This window comes from Bos grunniens, chromosome 7 (assembly GCF_055505025.1).
Source record: "Bos grunniens cultivar Pamir isolate PY7600 chromosome 7, Bosgru_T2T1.0, whole genome shotgun sequence".
In the NCBI taxonomy this organism is placed as follows: domain Eukaryota; kingdom Metazoa; phylum Chordata; class Mammalia; order Artiodactyla; family Bovidae; genus Bos; species Bos grunniens.
Window position 1 is genome coordinate 89,904,195 of NC_141171.1, and position 19,269 is coordinate 89,923,463.

Genomic DNA, 19,269 nt, shown 5'->3' on the forward strand with positions numbered 1-19,269 from the left:
CTGCAAAATACACTTTGAAGCAACTTTCTAAAAGGCACATCTATATTTACCAATGTGTTCCACATGATTAAACTGTGAAATTTGTCTCCAGTTTGGCAATACCTTAGAGAGATGTTGTGAGGTTTAGAAAGAAAATGCCTGTGAAGTGCTTTAAGTTCCACGGAAGGGAAGCACTACTTACATCCAAGGTGCTGTTATACGCCTTTATGTTATATTGGTGCAACAGCAAATAAAATAACGTAAGTTATGATGTCACAATGTTGTCACGCAACATCATCCACAGTGAGAGCAAGAAAAATCTGTTTTTAAAATGTCTCTTTTCCCCCCTCCTCTTCAGCATGTTAAAGCATATGGTATCCAAAACTAGTTCACAGTGAACTTCATTTCTGCCACTGCTGTAAATGAAGTTTCTTCTCAGGCAGATGTCAGTGCTAAAAGTTTGGTGCTCATAAATACCAAATTAACATAAAATCTATATAGCTTCTTTTCAAACGTCTTCCTTGGTTGATGTGGGCTGACTGGATAGAACACATAGTTCACTTATTTATTCTTGAATCCATAATACATTTTCAGATTCACTAATATGAAAAACAATCATTATAACTGAACCACAAGTGATATTCCCCGAGGCCTCTCTGACTGTGAATGTCATGTGACAAAAGAAAGAAAACACAACTAGAAAGGTAACAGATATTCTTGAACTGTTAATTTAGGCTTTATGGTTCCAAATTATAAGTCACCACTTACACAAAAAAGCATTTGTAGATGGAATAAGAAATAAATCTTGTATATACCTTACTGCCTGATAAAACCATCAAAATAACCTGTTAATAAAGCAAACCTGAGTTTATTGCTTACCACAGTACAAGAGGCCAAAGATCCTGACAAGAATCATGATGGTGTTTCAGAGGAAAGGCAAAGATGGGATACATATAAGACTTAGGGGATCTAGTTTAAGACGGATATTTTGAAGGGTTTGATTATGATTAGGCAAACTTGTGATCTGACAGTTTGGGACTGACAGACTAAGCGAGAGGAAAGATTTTTTTTTTTAAATTAAAAGGGTTTCAAAGCACATCTTGAAGAGTAAAAATGTTGTACAATGCTACTTTAATTTGATTTGTCTAATATTGGTTTAAATGGATTCCCATGAATTTTCTGAAATGAACAATAAAGTTATAGTCAATTTTATTCTTCTGAACAAGAATTTTCTCATAATAAGTAAAATCATGTCAATGCAAAATATAGGCTGTTATGGGTAGAGATCACTACATATAATTACTAGTATTATTATGGAGTCCCTGGTGGCTCAGACAGTAAAGAGTCTGCCTGCAGTTCGGGAGACCTGGGTTCGATCCCTGTGTCCAGAAGATCCTCTGGAGAAGGAAATGGCAACCCACTCCAGTATTCTTGCCTGGAGAATCCCATGGTCATGGGATCGCAAAGAGTTGGACACGACTGAGCGACTTCACTTTCACCTTTCACTTTTTTCACTATTATTTATCTGGAAAAGCCCAGCACACCAAGAGCAGCTCCTGTTTTGAGAAAAGAACTCACTTTTCTCAGAAGTGAGTCACCAAAACAGAAAAGAAGTCACCAAAACAGACAATGGTCTCCTCTCAGATGCCACCTGCCTTCACCCTTGCTTTCATTGCTGACCAAATTCAGACTGGCTCATTACTTCTTAAAGAAGTTACTGCTTCTTTAAGATCAGTCAGTTTTTGGTCTAGGGATCATTTCTTTATGTGACTTAACATATCTCAATATATATAACATAATTCAACACTTCGAAGACTAACCTCAAGTTCTTTGGAAACACTTCATCATCATTTCCACAATAAAAATCCTAATCATATCTCTACTCTGCTTAAAGCTTTTTAGTAAGTCTGCTCTGTCCTCTGGATGAAGTCTAAACTTCTCAAAGTGCCTCTTGAACTGTATTATCCCCTGCTCCTCTCTCACTTTTCCACACGCATGTGTGCATACATGAATTTTATATGCCAATCACATTAAACTCTTAATACCTGCAATTCCAGAACATGTTTGGCTCTGTCTTCCCTCACTGAAAGTTCTCTTTGGTGCAGAGCTGTGGCTTTCTGGAAAACTCACCAACACTCCTTCACTTCTCTTTCTACTGGTTAATTTCTACTCATGTTAAAGATTCACTCAGCTGAGAAAGGATGACTCTTGAAAATATAAGGGAAAGTCTCCCCATTAATGCTGCCTTAAGACTATGTGCTTATTTCCATCATCCCACTCCATTCTCAATAATATGGTTCTTAGTACACTGTATTGTAATGGTCCATTTATTTGCTTACCCTGTCCTCCCTGTCAGTAAGCAACTTGAGGGCAAATACCACATCTTACTGCATTGTCTGGGAAACAGAGGTCACTCAAGATATTTTTTTAATAGGCAATGAGTGAATAGATAGATAAAACCTTATGACTGTGACCAAAAAATTATAAAGATGGATAGGATTCAAAAAAAAAAAAAATCATCTGATAGATCCTAAAAAGTAAAAAGGGATTAATCCTCAAAGTGATAATTACAAATCAACAGTGGAATTTAAGAAAACTAAAATTTGTACATACCAAATTAATAAAACTTTTAAAACATGGGAAGGCATTCTGTTGGTGAGGCTGTGGGAAGGCAGGCACTTTCATATCTCACCAGTATACCCTTTCAGAGGGGAATCTGACATTGACAATACCTAATAAAACCACATGTGCATGTACATCTCATCCCAGCAATTCCACTTCTAAAATTGAGCCTAAAGTTTCATTTACAATAGAAAAATACATATACACCAAGTTTTTCATTGCAACACTGTTTATAATGGCAAAATACTAGAAACAACCTAAATGCCCATAAGTAGAATAATAATTAATAAATCATACTACATTCACAAAGGGAGAATTATTACAGCTAAAAAAATAAGAATAAGGAAGATTATGAACTGATATGGAGTGATTTCCAGGATATTTGGTTAAGAGAAAACAGCAAAATGCAAAAGAGCACCATGGGATTTTACTATTTGTGTTAGAAAAGGAAAAGGGAAATATAAGAAGATACACATCTAAAGGATAAACCAAAAACTAATAAAACTGTCCACCTACAAGGGGTGGAAACAGAATGGAAGGAAGGAAGAAAAACAACATAATAAAATGGGTAAAGGGAAATTGAAGTACATCTTCTTGTACAATTCTGATTTTTAGAACAAGGACATTGTTTTAAAATATAATTCAGGATTTGGAGAAAACCCAAAAGAAAATATAAACAGCAACAAATGAGCCTTACTGCCCTAGCAAGGAATAACATAACCCTATTTAAGAGGACAAAGAAGAAAAGAACTAGCTTAAGCAACTTTGTGGGAGATTTTTTTAATATATATTTTAAGTCTAAAGACAATAAAGAAAACTACATAAGTACTATTCCCCAATTAATAAATTATTCTGAAATAGATGGGGAAACAGTGGAAACAGTGTCAGGGTTTATCTTTTTGGGCTCCAAAATCACTGCAGATGGTGACTGCAGCCATGAAATTAAAAGATGCTTACTCCTTGGAAGAAAAGTTATGATCAACCTAGATAGTATATTAAAAAGCAGAGACATTACTTTGCCAACAAAGGTCCGTCTAGTCAAGGCTATGGTTTTTCCTGTGGTCATATATGGATGTGAGAGTTGGACTGTGAAGAAAGCTGAGTGCCAAAGAATTGATGCTTTTGAAGTGTGGTGTTGGAGAAGACTCTTGAGAGTCCCTTGGACTGCAAGGAGATCCAACCAGGGCTGAAGGAGATCAGCCCTGGGTGTTCTTTGGAAGGAATGATGCTGAAGCTGAAACTCCAGTACTTTGGCCACCTCATGCGAAGAGTTGACTCATTAGAAAAGACTCTGATGCTGGGAGGGATTGGGGGCAGGTAGAGAAGGGGACGACAGAGGATGAGATGGCTGGATGGCATCACTGACTCGATGGACATGAGTTTGAGTGAACTCCGGGAGTTGGTGATGGACAGGGAGGCCTGGCGTGCTGCGATTCATGGGGTCGCAAAGAGTTGGATACGACTGAGCGACTAAACTGAACTGAAACATATTCTAGGACTCAGTAAATAAATACATTGTAGATAACAAAATTCAGGTATCTATTTTACTGTTGGAGAAAGGATTTACAAATAATGAAAGAGGGAAGGCTAGAATGAGTCCTGTACTGTTGGACTGGAATTGAAGATATCAATATGGAATTGTGATTTTTAATCTATTCAGAGAAACAGAGAGAATGTTTCCTTGCTCTGTCCACTTAGAGGAATAACATCACAGAACTAATGAAGGCACTTAGTACCCAGATCTTGATTTACAAACATATTAATTAAATGAACCAGGACTCCTTGGAGAAATAACTGAGTCAAGGGCTGGAGCAGAGAAAGTTCAACATGGGTCTGGAATATCTCATAGAACCAGAAAGTATGGAAGTATTCAAATAGGTAATGTTGATATATTAGTCCCTACACAAATACACAAATGTCACAAAACCCAAATGAAATAAAAAAGGCAGAAAATACATGAAATTAAAAAAAATTAAAACCACTGGTAGCAAAAGAGTGTGAAGAAAAAATGAACCTGAAATATTAAAAATAGGTACCTAAAATTAATTAATTCATTTAACTCTTGTTTATTTTTTTATTTTACTTTGCCTAGGTATCCAATTTCCTCACTCACTTTTGAAGAGTATTTAGAAACACAGGATAAACAATTATTTCATATCATGTGCTCTAATACCTAAGTGGGAAAAAGAAAACACTTTATTTGCTTAATTATTTAAATACAACTTCTCTTTGCCTATTATTGCTGTTACAAATAAAGATTAAATACCTCATGTTTAGTCACTCAGTCATGTTGGACTCTGCGACCCCATGGAGTGTAGCCCGCCAGGTTCCTCTTGTCCGTGGGGATTCTCCAGGCAAGAATACTGGAGTGGGTTGCCATGCCCTCCTCAAGGGGATCTTCTCAACCCACAGATTGAACCCAGGTTTCCCACATTGCAGGTGGATTCTTTACTGTCTGAGCCACCAGGGAAGCCTGAGAATACTGGAGTGGGTTGCCATGTCCTCCTCTTAAGAGATCGTCCCAGTCCAGGAATCGAACCAGGGTCTCCTGCATTGCAGGCAGATTCTTTACCAGTTGAGCTATCAGGTACTACTTCAATGCTATTCTCAAGAATAATTTCCAACACTAAGAAGGAAGATTCACTTTTATGTCTCATGACTTTATAATAGCGGTTGGTAAACAGCTATAGACAATATTTTTTTGCCCTCCATGGGTTATCCTGGAAACAGAAAAGGGAAAAATGTAATTCTGGTTGCCAATATCAACTTCAGAGGAATGCTTTTACTTCACATGAAAGTTGACCATTCTTCAGAGAGTTGCGTTAGCACATATTTATGCTAATGGTGAGTGTTCTGACAATAACTCAGGTGCTACCTGGGGCAGCTCTTTAAAGTTGCTTTGAATGCTATTTAGATCTTCTATTTTTATTTACTTTCCACTTGTTTTTGATGTCTGTCCACTGGTGAATCCAAGAGACCTGAGGACACGTTATTTATCTTACAGCTCTCTTCCTTATGCCTCCTATGGCATGTATCACAGTATTTGCCTAAAGAAGGAGACAAGGTTTGAGGAAGACAGTGCAGTTTTGATACATGCTTTCTTTACAGAAGTTAGATCAACATTACATACTATGACTAGAAAGGACACCAATTAATCAGAAAAAATACCTTTAATCATCTTCAAACTGTCCGTTAGAAAAATGTAAAGACAAATGAGAATTTGAAAGTGATAAATATCTTTAGTCAAGTTAAATTAAACTAAACAACTTTTTAAATGGCCAAAAGTTCTTTTAGGAAAAACGTATAGGAAGTAGGAACATAAGCGTCTACTTGTTTCATCTGTACAATAATCTTATAATGTAGGAATTATTACTCCCATTTGACAGGTGAGGAAATGGAGTCTCAGAGTCATTTGCTCTGAGCAATTCACACACAATCATACAACTAGTAATTGGCAGAACTAGAATTCACAATTCACTTTGATATCAAAGTAAATAATCTACTATGCCACAATAAGAAACATCTCTAATAAAACCTAAAAAGGATAAAATCAAAATAGTCAAATGAAGTTTTAATTATATTAAAACTAAAACAGAACATAAGAGGCAAAAACAATCTTAGATAAAAAATCAACTCAAATAGCACTAGACTAGAAGGAGACCTAGGTTCTAGATCTTTTTCTCACTTTACACCTTTTAATTCTAACACCTAGCTCAACAAAACTAGTCTTTAAATATTCATTGCCTCACCCACTGACTAAAAGATACAAATAGAACACTTAAAATCAATCACTAAACTACATTATAATAAAATTTCAATTAACCAGAACAATTAGGAGCTTGTTCATTTTTAAATAACCTTTAGCTAACTAACAACGAATGAGAAAAACCTTTTTGCAGATTAAAGGTTGCCATTGGAAACCATTCCAAATCTGTTTTGCTAAGCAAAGCAAATTTTATTGAATAGAAGCAGCACTGGAGAACTTGCTACAATGCAGATCCCTACGTTCCCCCACAAGAGAGTCTTATTTGGTATGTCTGTCTGGAGTGATTCTTATTAAGATCTTAAGATGAAACTAAGAAACATTAAGTAAAGGATATAAAACATAATAAAACCTTTTTGAATTGCAAGGCTCACCAGTACCTCAACCATCATTCTGACCACTCATCATTTTTCCCAAATCTCAAAATAGATGTTAAAGGCACAGAGTCATGAACAAGAACCTAGAAGCCCAAAATCTGGGCTTTTACCTTTGTCTTCTAAGGAAACTATATTTAAAAACTTAAAACTGAGGTTAATTGCCATCTAGTAAATTGAAGTTTCTAAAACTAAATTGAAGTTTCTTAAAACTAAACAGAACAAAAACAATCTTAGATAAAAATCAACTCAAATAGCCCTAGACTAGAAAGAGACTTAGGTTCTAGATCTTTTTCTCACTTTTACGCCTTTTAATTCTAAAAGGCCTTTTAGGTACTATCATCAAATTTTATTAGATTTATGTGACATGGAATACAAAATGATGTTTAGGATTATTAAAAACAATGTTCATAACATGTCATGCTGCTAAGTCACTTCAGTCGTGTCCAACTCTGTGCGACCCCATAGACAGCAGCCCACCAGGCTTCCCCGTCCCTGGGATTCTCCAGGCAAGAACACTGGAGTGGGTTGCTATTTCCTTCTCCAATGCATGAAAGTGAAAAGTGAAAGTGAAGTCACTCAGTCATGTCTGACTCTGTGCTACCCCATGGACTGCAGCCTACCAGGCTCCTCCGTCTATGGGATTTTCCAGGCAAGAGTACTGGAGTGGGGTGCCATTGCCTTCTCTGTAACATACCTAAGGAATTAAGAATATGCCAATGTCATACAAATGGTGTGCACCAGACCTACCACTTCACAACTCCCTGTTTCAGTAGGTCATAGTCTTAGTATATTCATGGTCACCACACAAAGTGCATAGTCAATAGCTATGGGTTGCTAATGGACATATTAGTAATTAGTTTATAAGCAGCAGAATTTAAAATATAAGTTAAACAGCTGGTACCAGAATTCTTCTTAAAGAAAGAAAGAACAATCTTTGTTTAGGGAAATGTCTTGATGAGTCACTTGGATTGGAAAATATAGATCAGGGGAAAAAAAAAAAAAGAGCAAAGGGAGGATTAAACTGCTGTGGATGAAAAATGTAAGGCATTTGGGGAAGGAGGTCTTCCTTGAGAGTGGAGGAAGAATGGAGAAAAATAAAGGTAAGCGGTATGGCAGGAGCCTAGAGTACAAGTTATGAGAAATAGCTAAAGTTTGTCGTTTTCTTTAAGCCAGAAATGTTCAATAAAATTTAAAATTATCTGTTTGGCTAAGATATAAACTTTTTCTCTCTCTCCAAACATTCACTGACGTTTGCTACCCTCTAAACATATTTTTCATTTCAATCCCTTCTGAATTGTTCTATTTTTAATGTGTATATATATATATATATTCATAAAAATGAAATAATATTAACATACTAAGCTCTTTGCTATTTCATTTAATCTCCAGACCAATTCTATAGAGTAGGTACTATCATTAAATCCATTTTATGGATGAGAAAGCTGAGTTCTAAAAGGCTAAACAACTTACTCAAGATCATGAAGTTACTAGATGAACTGGAATTCAAACCTTTACTAGATCAAACTTAAGTTCACAGCTAAATAGGTACATAGGGTTTCCCACATAGCCCAGTGGTAAAGAATGCACCTGCCAAGCAGGAGACATGGGTTCAGTCCCTGGGTCAGGAAGATCCCTTGGAAAAAGAAATAGCAACCCACTCCAGTATTCTTGCCTAGGAAATCCCATGGACAGAGGAGCCTGGTGGACTACAGTCTATGGGGTCACAAATAGTTGGACACGACTTAGTGACTAAACAGCAACAACAAACAGATACATATATACATATACACATATATACACACATTAGATAAAAAGATATCCTGGTATCCACATTTAAGCTAAATACATTTTTATAAAATAGGAATATTCAAAATACGAGTAATATTCAAAATATTAGCAATAATGCTATATTACTATTTTTTTCAAAATCACTAAAAGTTAAAGTATACAAATTCCAGCTATTGAATTCTGACTATTCAGCATTTCTACTTTACTCTTTTATCATATAATCATCTTTGAAAAGTTAATCACTAATTAAATATTTGCTAATATTTAATAATTAATAACAAATAACTACTTAGTTAAATACTAATTATAGAGTATAATCTGTACAGCATATTAAAAAGCAGAGACGTCACTTTGCCAACAAAGGTCCATCTAGTCAAGGCTATGGTTTTTCCAGTGGTCACGTATGGATGTGAGAGTTGGACTGTGAAGAAAGCTGAGCGCTGAAGAATTGATGCTTTTGAACTGTGGTGTTGGAGAAGACTCTTGAGAGTCCCTTGGACTGCAAGGAGATCCAACCAGAACATTCTAAAGGAGATCAGTCCTGGATGTCCATTGGAAGGACTGATGTTGAAGCTGAAACTCCAATACTTTGGCCACCTGATGCGAAGAGCTGACTCATTTGAAAAGACCCTGATGCTGGGAAAGATTGAGGGCAGGAGGAGAAGGGGACGACAGAGGATGAGATGGCTGGATGGCATCACTGACTCGATGGACGTGAGTCTGAGTGAACTCCGGGAGTTGGTGATGGACAGGGAGGCCTGGCGTGCTGCGGTTCATGGGGTCGCAAAAGGGTCGGACACAACTAAGCGACTGAACTGAACTGAACCTGTACAGTGATTTTAAAATATACCCAGATTTTTTCTGACACTCTTCCCTCTACAAAGTGGATCCTAAATCCCCTTACCTTAAGTGTGGGCTGGACTCAGTGACTCACTTTTAATAAATACTATGTGGCAAAAGTGATGGAAGCGACTAGGTCATTAAAGTCTCTAACTTCCTCGTTGCTCTCCAACTTGGATCACTTGCTCTGGGGAAAACCTGCTACCATGACACAAGGACACTCAAGCAGCCCTAAGATGAGATGCAGGTACCAAGGAACTGAGTCCTCCTGCCAACAGCCAGTGAGGAATGGAGGCCCCTATCAACAGTTAAGTGAATGAGCCACATAAGAAGTGGACCCTCCTGTACCCGTAGAGCCTTTGGAGGACAGCAGCCCTGACTGATGTCTTGAGTGCAACCCTATGAGAGACCCCAAGCAAGAACCAGCTTGAACCAACTCCCAAGACCTGGGCCCACAGAAACTGTGTACAATAATAAACCTTTAAGTCATCTAAGTTTGGAATGATTTGTTGTACTAGCAATAGTTAACTAATACACTTACTGTGTCAGTAATTCCCAAAGTGTGGTTCCAAGACCAGCAGGATCAGCCTCTTCTGGGTACGTGATAGAAGCGCAGATTCTCAGGCTCTACCCGAGATGTACTGAATCAGGAACTCTCAGGATGCTGGGCAGCAATTTGTGTTTGAACAAGCCCCCTGTGTGATTCTGGGCTTCCCAGGTGGTATAAGTGTTAAAGACCCTGACTGCCAATGCAGATGACATAGGAGACGTGGGTTCAATCCCCGGGTGGGGAAAATCTCCTCAGGGGAGGTGGGTGCCGTCACAACCCACTCCACTATTCTTGCCTGGAGAATCCCCATGGACAGAGGAGCCTGGCGGACTACAGTCCATAGGGTTGCACAGAGTCAGACACGACGAGCCACTTAGCATGCACACACATACGAGGTGGTTCTAACATACAGTAAAATTTGGGAAGCACTATGCTAAGCCCTCAATAATTCAGCTAACAGTGAACAAACCTCAAATCTCCTTAATAACAGACCTCACTCTCCACCTCCAGAGACACTTGTATTTATTCTTGGAATATGGTATAATCTTTCAGCATCAGATTGCAAACAAGCTTCATTCTCATGACAAAATGTCAGCTTGGAAAGGGCAGAGAATCCTCCTATCTCCACATTGTGCCTGGCACACAATCAATGTTAAATAAATATTACTTGACATGAATAACTGAATACACAACTATTGTTTTGTGAAGATTAAAATGAAGTCTTTCTTTTTTTTCTTTTCCATCTATCATCACTTGAACTCTTTTAAATTGACTTCAGCCAAGATCATGTTTGTTATGGTATCCATGGAAATAAGATGTTCCTAGTATACTAAAGTATATTAAAGTAGAGATTAAAATGACTAAGCCTGACTTCACAACAGACACTCACTTTGGTGGCTTGTGGAGTTGTCAAAAACAAAATGAAATTCATCAATTATCAGTAATGCACAATATGTCGCCCCAGTCCTTGTTAGGGATCTTATTAGATGTTTGAACACCAAAACAGAGCTTGAGGAACCTGGCAAATGCTAACAACTGCCTGACATTTGTTCTTATCATTCCTTTCTAAAACATGTATTATTAGAATACAACTCCAACTGACTATAGGAGTGTTTAAAAACTAACAGGTAGTGATATGAAGTCCTCCAAATCAGCCAACTTGCTGAGTTCATAACACTAATTCTGTAACATCTTTAATTAATCAAATGAAAAAAATCTCTATCCATATAATTTGGAGTTACAAGGTGGAACAACTGTTTTTCCTAGTGGACACATCAGAGCCTTTGACATACACTAATGTGAAAACATGGACACTTTTAAAGGAGCAGCTTATAAAGCTAACACTTTAGTAAACACCACCCTATTGCAAACCTTCAACAACTTCTTTACTTTCAATTTGTAATTTTAACTTTTAAGTAAATTGTTTGATTTATAAACTGTATCTCTTCTTTGTGTGTGTGTATGTGTGTATGTGTGTTAATCGCTCAGTCGTGTCCAACCCTTTGCTATCCCGTGAACTGTAGCCCACCAAGCTCTCCTGTCCCTGGAATTCTCCAGGCAAGAATACTGTTGAGTAGCCATTCCCTTTGCCAGAGGATCTTCCCAACCCAGCAATAGAACCCAGGTCTTCTGCATTCCAGGCGGACACCTTACTGTCTGAGCCACCAGGGAAGCCCCTAGTGATATTTAAATCATTTAAATTATTACTTCCCATATGTCCTATATACTTAACTCCATCCCATTCCTATCTCCAAAAATATTATTATATATTCATTGATATTATTATTATATACAAAGTAATTCTTTTTAGTATAAAGTACAACTTAGTTGTTAAAATGACATACCCAAAATCATATCAATATTTTCCCCTGGTTATTAATTTAAATAAAAACCATATAGAAATATTTTAACAGTTATAACAGCTCAAGGGAACAAGTTTATAAACTGTAATAGTCAAACCTTTTAAGAGTATAATAATCATCTATATAATTGTACTGATAATACTCTTAAGGCAATGATTTCCAACTACAGTGTGTTCCAACTGTTATCTGTAGCATATACATTCTAGATTGTCATCCTCATTCTCTGAGAACAAATATTCCACCCCATTCAGAAATGGGCTCCAGTACCCATGTATTCTGGTGCCATAGATCAGAATTAATTGGGCCAGATTTGGATACTAGACTAATATGTACAGTCATATTCTCTTTCCAGGAAATTATATTTAGGAATAAGAAATTCTAGTTTGCCTCTACTAGGGTCAAAAAACTGAGTCCATATAAATTTGGGAACTTTGGGAATGACTCTATAGATAGAAAAGAAAAATCATTCTGCAAAGAAAACCAATAAAACATACACAACAAGGAAAGTGTATATGACCTTAGAAACGTACTTCATAAGTATCTATTTGTAAAAGCATGGTATGTGTTTATAATGGATGCTTTATTACACATTTAGCAGAGAAGTCCCTTCAGTTTGTCACTGCTTACCTGAAATGGTTATAAAGAAGTAGGTAAGTTGTGAGCTGCAAAATCATACTTAGAAACTTCTGGTTTAACAAAAATAAAAAAATAAGGAAACAAAAACACTAAGAATTCTCCATTCTCCAAGGTCAAGCTTTCAAAGATCCTTTATCCACATCCAAAGCAGTAGCCCTACTTGTACAAATGGCTTTTGTGGCTGAGCCACATAAGAACTCAGGCTGCTCTATTTCTCTATGGGCAGATTCCATTATAGGTAATGGGGCCTTGTAAGGAAAAACTTACCTCTCTGTGTTTCTCCTTTGCTCTCACACTACTACCACACTCACAGCATTTCTGACACCAGATGCATGGGGCTTTGTCTCACACCAAACAATTCTTTGTGACACCAGCCAGGCGTCCTGCAAGTCAGTTATGACACTAACCAGAATTAGTAAAGACTTAGTGCTACAATTCTGTCCCCAACTTTAGATGTCAATTATAAGCAGTAGGACCTTTCATTACACACAACTTCTGTCCAACATAGTATAAATTGGAAGTTCCTACAACCCCCTTCCTTGGGTTTGATCGTTTGCTGAAACAGCTCACAGAACTCAGGGTAACGTTTCCTTACATCTATCAGATTGTTATAAAGGATAGGATAAAGGATATATAGGAAGAGTCAGATGAAGTGATACATGAAGCAAGATCTGAAAGGATCTTCACACAGGAACATCAGTCTCCAAGGAGTTGAGATGTACCAATTCCAGGTACTTAGATGTATTTGCCAACCAAGAATCTCCCTAAATCCTGTACTGTGGGGATTTTATTGGAATTTCACCAAGTAGGCACAATGGAATATTAATTCTATCTTGTTTCTGGAGAATGGAGATTAGGGCCAAAGTTTCAAGCTTTTAATTATGCCTTAGTCTTTCTAGTGATTGACTCCCAACCAGGAGTCCACTTAGAGACATCCCATTAGAACAAAACACATTCCTATCACTCAGGTATTTCAAGGCAATTCCAAGGATCTCAGGTTCAGTTCAGTTTAGTTCAGTTCAGCCACTCAGTCATGTCCAACTCTTTGCCATCCCATGAATTGCAGCACACCAGGCCTCCCTGTCCCATCACCAACTCCCGGAGTTTACTCAGACTCACGTTCATGGAGTCGGTGATGCCATCCAGCCATCTCATCCTCTGTCGTCCCCTTCTCCTCCTGCCCCCAATCCCTCCCAGCATCAGAGTCTTTTCCAATGAGTCAACCCTTCGCATGAGATGGCCAAAGTACTGGAGTTTCAGCTTTAGCATCATTCCTTCCAAAGAAATCCCAGGGCTGATCTCCTTCAGAATGGACTGGTTGGATCTCCTTGCAGTCCAAGGGACTCTCAAGAGTCTTCTCCAACATCACAGTTCAAAAGCATCAATTCTTTGGCACTCAGCCTTCTTCACAGTCCAACTCTCACATCCATACATGACCACAGGAAAAACCATAGCCTTGACTAGACGAACCTTTGTTGGCAAAGTAATGTCTCTGCTTTTGAATATGCTATCTAGGTTGGTCATAACATTCCTTCCAAGGAGTAAGCGTCTTTTAATTTCATGGCTGCAGTCACCATCTGCAGTGATTTGGGAGCCCAGAAAAATAAAGTCTGACACTGTTTCCCCATCTATTTCCCATGAAGTGATGGGACTGGATGCCATGATCTTCGTTTTCTGAATGTTGAGCTTTAAGCCAACTTTTTCACTCTCCTCTTTCACTTTCATCAAGAGGCTTTTGAGTTCCTCTTCACTTTCTGCCATAAGGGTGGTGTCATCTGCATATCTGAGGTGATTGATATTTCTCCCAGCAATCTTGATTCCAGCTTGTGTTTCTTCCAGCCCAGCGTTTCTCATGATGTACTCTGCATAGAAGTTAAATAAGCAGAGTAACAATATACAGCCTTGACGTAATCCTTTTCCTATTTGGAACCAGTCTGTTGCTCCATGTCCAGTTCTAACTGTTGCTTCCTGACCTGCATATAGGTTTCTCAAGAGGCAGGTCAGGTGGTCTGGTATTTCCATCTCTTTCAGAATTTTCCACAGTTTATTGTGATCCACACAGTCAAAGGCTTTGGCATAGTCAATAAAGCAGAAATAGATGCTTTTCTGGAACTCTCTTGCTTTTTCCATGATCCAGCAGATGTTGGCAATTTGATCTCTGGTTCCTCTGCCTTTTCTAAAACCAGCTTGAATATCTGGAAATTCATGGTTCACGTATTGCTGAAGCCTAGCTTGGAGAATTTTGAGCATTACTTTACTAGTGTGTGAGATGAGTGCAATTGTGCGGTAGTTTGAGCATTCATTGGCATTGCCTTTCTTTGGGATTGGAATGAAAACTGACCTTTTGCAGTCGTGTGGCCACTGCTGAGTTTTCCAAATTTGCTGGCATATTGAGTGCAGCACTTTCACAGCCTCATCTTTCAGGATTTGAAATAGATCAACTGGAATTCCATCACCTCCACTAGCTTTGTTCATAGTGATGCTTTCTAAGGCCCACTTGACTTCACATTCCAGGATGTCTAGCTCTAGGTGAGTGATCACACCATCGTGATTATCTGGTCATGAAGATCTTTTTTGTACAGTTCTTCTGTGTATTCTTACCATCTCTTCTTAATATCTTCTGCTTCTTTTAGGTTAGGTCCATACCATTTCTGTCCTTTTATCGAGCTCATCTTTGCATGAAATGTTCCTTTGGTATCTCTGATTTGGTTTCCAAATAGGAAAAGGAGTTCATCAAGGCTGTATATTGTCACCCTGTTTATTTAACTTATATGCAGAGTACATCATGAGAAACGCTGGGCTGGAAGAAACACAAGCTGGAATCAAGATTGCTGGGAGAAATATCAATCACCTCAGATATGCAGATGACACCACCCTTATGGCAGAAAGTGAAGAGGAACTCAAAAGCCTCTTGATCAAAGTGAAAGTGGAGAGTGAAAAAGTTGGCTTAAAGCTCAACATTCAGAAAATGAAGATCATGGCATCTGGTCCCATCACTTCATGGGAAATAGATGGGGAAACAGTGGAAACAGTGGCAGACTTTATTTTTCTGGGCTCCAAAATCACTACAGATGGTGACTGCAGCCATGAAATTAAAAGACGCTTACTCCTTGGAAGGAAAGTTACGACCAACCTAGATAGCACATTCAAAAGCAGAGACATTACTTTGCCAAAAAAGGTTCGTCTAGTCAAGGCTATGGTTTTTCCTGTGGTCATGTATGGATGTGAGAGTTGGACTGTGAAGAAGGCTGAGCGCTGATGAATTGATGCTTTTGAACTGTGATGTTGGAGAAGACTCTGGAGAGTCCCTTGGACTGCAAGGAGATCCAACCAGTCCATTCTAAAGGAGATCAGCCCTGGGATTTCTTTGGAAGGAATGATGCTAAAGCTGAAACTCCAGTACTTTGGCCACCTCATGCGAAGAGTTGACTCATTGGAAAAGACTCATGCTGGGAGGGATTGGGGGCAGGAGGAGAAGGGGACGACAGAGGATAAGATGGCTGGATGGCATCACTGACTCGATGGACGTGAGTCTGAGTGAACTCCGGGAGTTGGTGATGGACAGGGAGGCCTGGCGTGCTGCGATTCATGGGGTCACAAAGAGTCGGACATGACTAAGCGACTGATCTGATCTGATCTTATAGTTTTTCTGCACTATAAATAATGATGCAATAGGAATTTGTATTCATCAATCTTTGTGCAAGTCTCTAAGTATCAGATTAGGTTAATAAAAACATAAAAATTAAATTTAGAAGTGTGGGCTTTCTTTAAGTTCTTAACGCATATTGCTGAACTGTAAAATCCATGAGGTCAGGAACTTTGTCATATTTGCTCCTCTATTTGTGTATGCTAATTGCTTCAGTTGTGTCTGACTCTTGCAACCCCATGGACTGTAGCCCACCAGGCTCCTCTGTCCATGGGATTCTTCAGGCAAGAATACTAGAGTGGGTTGACATGTCCTCCTCCAGGGGATCTCGTGACCCAGGAATCAACCAGTATCTCTTATGTCTCCAGCATTAGCAGGTGAGTTCTTTATCACTAGTGACATTTGGAAAGCTATTTGCCTCTCCTGGATCAGTAGAAAAGTGACTGGAACATAGGAGACCTTCACTAAGAATGTGCTAAATGAATGAATGAATATATTGCAAAGAAACTTTCCAAAGTAAACTGTACTTTCAAATATAATTCTTCCCTCAGAAAGTTAAGTCCATCACTGTTACCATCCTGGTCTGATTCATTATTTAGCTCATTATTTCTTTCCTGATACTCACTAAAGGAAAATGTACATTTCATGAGAGCCATTTTCTAGGAAGTAGTAAAAAAGAGAAGGATACAAATTTACTTTTACCTCTAATTCCCTCCCCTACATTTATCAGGGACCTTAGGATTCAACAATTTCTTGATAATTTTGCAGCAAAAAAGAGAAAACCCCCCCATAGGCTGAAAATACTTATATTTTTCTAAACCCCAGATAGGTGATAGATGCTCATAGGTAAATGAATATAAGTGCTATAAATTACTGCAGTGTGTGTGTGCATGTGTGCATGTGTGCCCACTAATGGGTACAATAATACAAATTACATTTTGACCCAGATTAAAAATTGTTTTAAAAAACTGTTCATATTTTTCAAATTAATCCACATCCAAAATGCATATATTGCTTTCCATTTCTAAACAGTACTATGATAAGATCAGTCTTTGACAAATTCTTTAGCTTGCCTGACTCACCTTTCTCTAATAATACAAAGTATACATGGAGTAGTTCGATATAGGGCTTCTATATCTCAATTTCTAAATTAAGACCTTTGATGGAGCTTTTAATAATACAGTTCCACACTCCTGGAATTATAAAGTTAAAAATTATTCTTTCTTTGCCTTTCAACAAATTTCATTTCTCCCCTCTGTGTGCATGTAAATTCTATTAATGCTAATGGAGGCAACGCACATGCATACGGAGTGGAATATATCTCTAAATCACACTTTAATCTTTAGCTACAATTCTGGCGCCTGTTCAAATGATACATGTGCCTCAAATACACACTGTATGTCTGTTGTTTCCTGTCTGGATATTAAAATTTATTCATGTATTTTTAGTAGCTATTACAATATTTTGGCCAACAAATTTTCTTATTATTATTATACATGTGTTGAGTTTTAACTGGGTGCTAGATGCAACTGTAAACAGTCCTGATTTATTATAATATAATTAGAATTAAATTCAATTCCTGACCAGGTTATATTTGTTTTAAAAAATGGAAATTTTCTGTTGTTTTCCACCTGGTTAAACATATGTAGTAAAGAGAAAACATAATGCAAACAAAATAAATATAAGTAACCTGGTTGCTTGTTTCTGTACTGAATCATGGTTATCCTTACATAATTTAAAAAAAAATTAACCCATGCATTTAAAACCTAGTTAAAAGATATTATATTAAGTTTACTAAAAATACCAAAATTATTAACCATACTTTTTGAACAAAGTGGCTAGCTAAATAATTTTGCATTATTTTTACATAATCTTAATTGATGTTCTGTAAAACCACATAGCCATTTCTCAACAGAGCCCTATGCATCTCCGTATTTACATTTTTTTCTTTACTTTTCCACTTTTTATGATGTTGCCCCAAAAGGTTAAAAAAAGATGATCCTGAAATATGTAAAACATAGCATAGTCAAAATTTATATAATTTGAAGTGAAGAAAAATGGTAAAATTTCTCTACAATTTGATCTTTTCTTATTCTGAAGTCTTATACTAGTAGGAAAAATGTTCCCAATTTAAACGTAATCCAGTCTATTTGCATTTTCGAATGTGAATATTCAGTCAGTGCAAAGTTCAAAATCTCTGTCAGATCTGTTTTTCCTCCAACTTTCCCTTTCCTTTCCAGAAACAGTAGAGGGAGTATGAAGGCTTCACATGCCTAGATGATGTAGGAAAGCTCTCGTGATCCATGCATCAATTCTTTTGGTAACTGCCTAAACAGTCATTGGCTTCAACCGGTCTTCAGGCATCAAATCTACCTTCTGGAGGAATTTCAAATTATATGGTACTCACATGCCGTCTCAGACACTTAACTTACCCCATCCTTCAGGCATTTAATCTCTTAAAAAGAGGCATGTTGAATGCGGCTAAACTCCAATTTCAGCATTTCTCTAAAAACCTTCAGTTCAGTTCACTTCAGTCGCTCCGTCATGTCCGACCCTTTGCAACCCAATTGACTGCACCAGGTCAGGCTTCCCTGTTCATCACCAACTCCTGGAGCTTGCTCAAACTCATCTCCAGAGTCAGTAATACCATCCAACCATCTCATCCTTTGTCGTCCCCTTCTCCTCCCCTCTTCAATCTTTCCCAGCATCAGGGTCTTTTCAAATGAGTCAGTTCTTCAAATCAGGTAGCCAAAGTATTGGAGTTTCAGCTTCAGCATCAGTCCTTGCAATGAATATTCGGGATTGATTTCCTTTAGGATGGACTGGTTGGATCTCCTTGCAGTCCAACAGACTCTCAAGAGTCCTCTCCAACCCCACAGTTCAAAAGCATCAATTCTTCGGTGTTCAGTTTTCTTTAGAGTCCAACTCTCACATCCACACATGACTACTGGAAAAACCATAGCTTTGACTAGACAGAGCTTTGTCAGCAAAGTAATGTCTCTGCTTTTTAATATGCTGTCTAGGTTTTAATATGCTGTCATAGATTTTCTTCCAAGGAGCGAGCGTCTTTTCATTTCATGGCTGCAGTCACCATCTGCAGTGATTTTGGAGCCCAGGAAAATAAAGTCTGTCACTGTTTCCATTGTTTCCCCATCTATCTGACATGAAGTGATGCAACCGAATGCCATGATCTTCATTTTTTGAAT